This window comes from Oncorhynchus gorbuscha, linkage group LG24, assembly GCF_021184085.1.
Source record: "Oncorhynchus gorbuscha isolate QuinsamMale2020 ecotype Even-year linkage group LG24, OgorEven_v1.0, whole genome shotgun sequence".
NCBI classification, from domain to species: domain Eukaryota; kingdom Metazoa; phylum Chordata; class Actinopteri; order Salmoniformes; family Salmonidae; genus Oncorhynchus; species Oncorhynchus gorbuscha.
The window spans coordinates 7031483-7033309 of NC_060196.1; positions in this window are offsets into that span (position 1 = coordinate 7031483).

Consider the following 1827-nt stretch of genomic DNA (forward strand, 5'->3'; position numbering starts at 1 on the left):
TTCTACGTGAATAAAATGAGAGTCGGAAAACGACCTGCTTCTATTCTACATGAATAAAATGAGTGTCGGAAAACGACCTGCTTCTATTCTACGTGAATAAAATGAGTCGGAAAACGACCTGCTTCTATTCTACGTGAATAAAATGAGAGTCGGAAAACGACCTGCTTCTATTCTACGTGAATAAAATGAGAGTCGGAAAACGACCTGCTTCTATTCTACGTGACATCTTTGTTTTGCCAGGGAATGGTCTTGATTATCATTTTAAATGTAGACAGTCATTGCAAGTCATTTTTACTGAGACACTGTGTGATGTAAACATTGGGATAAGGACATATTTCCAGAATCTCATTTCCAAGAAACTGCATCATCATCATTATATTACCGCAGCCTATCTTGCTACCCCCCATATGAACCACAGAATAGCCTACAGCCGACAGATTTGTTTTGCTGACAACACCATGTCAAAGCTTCTGCTGACGCATCATTTCTCCATTTGATTTCAATACCTTCTTGGCCTGGATGGAAGATGGAAAACCGTTCCGTGTTAATATTCACAATCATATCCCTCCCAACATCACTATCTAATCTCACTGAGGTAAGGGTAAAAGGCTGGCTCTCACCAATCTCCACAGAGACGTCGCCTGGCTAAACCAGACTCAATGATGATGCTTGAATAGCTGAAAATAGACAGAAAATGGTGCTGAAAGCCTCCAGGTTTCCATATCAACATCCCCACTACAGATTCATCCCCTTCTGATCCCATGCTGAGCAATACAATGATTTGGAGTATTAGGTTTAATGGTTGGGAATATGATGCTGGCACTGCAGCTGGAAGTAATGAAAGGAGCTGGTAAGATACGAACGTAGAGTAATAGCTGTGAAAATGTGTGCGTATGTATGTATGTATGTATGTATGTATGTATGTATGTATGTATGTATGTATGTATGTATGTATGTATGTATGTATGTATGTATGTATGTATGTATGTATGTATGTATGTATGTATGTATGTATGTGTATGTATGTATGTATGTATGTATGTATGTATGTATGTATGTATGTATGTATGTATGTATGTATGTATGTATGTATGTATGTATGTATGTGTGTGTGTGTGTGTGTGTGTATATATCATAGTGTGTGTGTGTGTGTGTGTGTATATATCATATGTGTGTGTGTGTGTGTGTGTGTATATATATCATATGTGTGTGTGTGTGTGTATATATATCATATGTGTGTGTGTGTGTGTGTATATATCATATGTGTGTGTGTACGCACGCACCTGCGTTTGTAAAGAGATTTTGTATTGTGCTACAATTATACCAACACAACTCCCAATAAGTATTGTGATGCCTTAGGCATGCATTCTGCCACTAGGAAAGGACAGGGGACATGCATCCGTACACTGCTACAGCTACAGGTCAAAGACACCGCACAAAGGAAAGGACAGGGGACATGCATCCCTACACTGCTACAGCTACAGGTCAAAGACACCGCACAAAGGAAAGGACAGGGGACATGCATCCCTACACTGCTACAGCTACAGGTCAAAGACACCGCACAAAGGAAAGGACAGGGGACATGCATCCCTACACTGCTACAGCTACAGGTCAAAGACACCGCACAAAGGAAAGGACAGGGGACATGCATCCCTACACTGCTACAGCTACAGGTCAAAGACACAGCACAAAGGAAAGGACAGGGGACATGCATCCCTACACTGCTACAGCTACAGGTCAAAGACACCGCACAAAGGAAAGGACAGGGGACATGCATCCGTACACTGCTACAGCTACAGGTCAAAGACACCGCACAAAGGAAAGGAC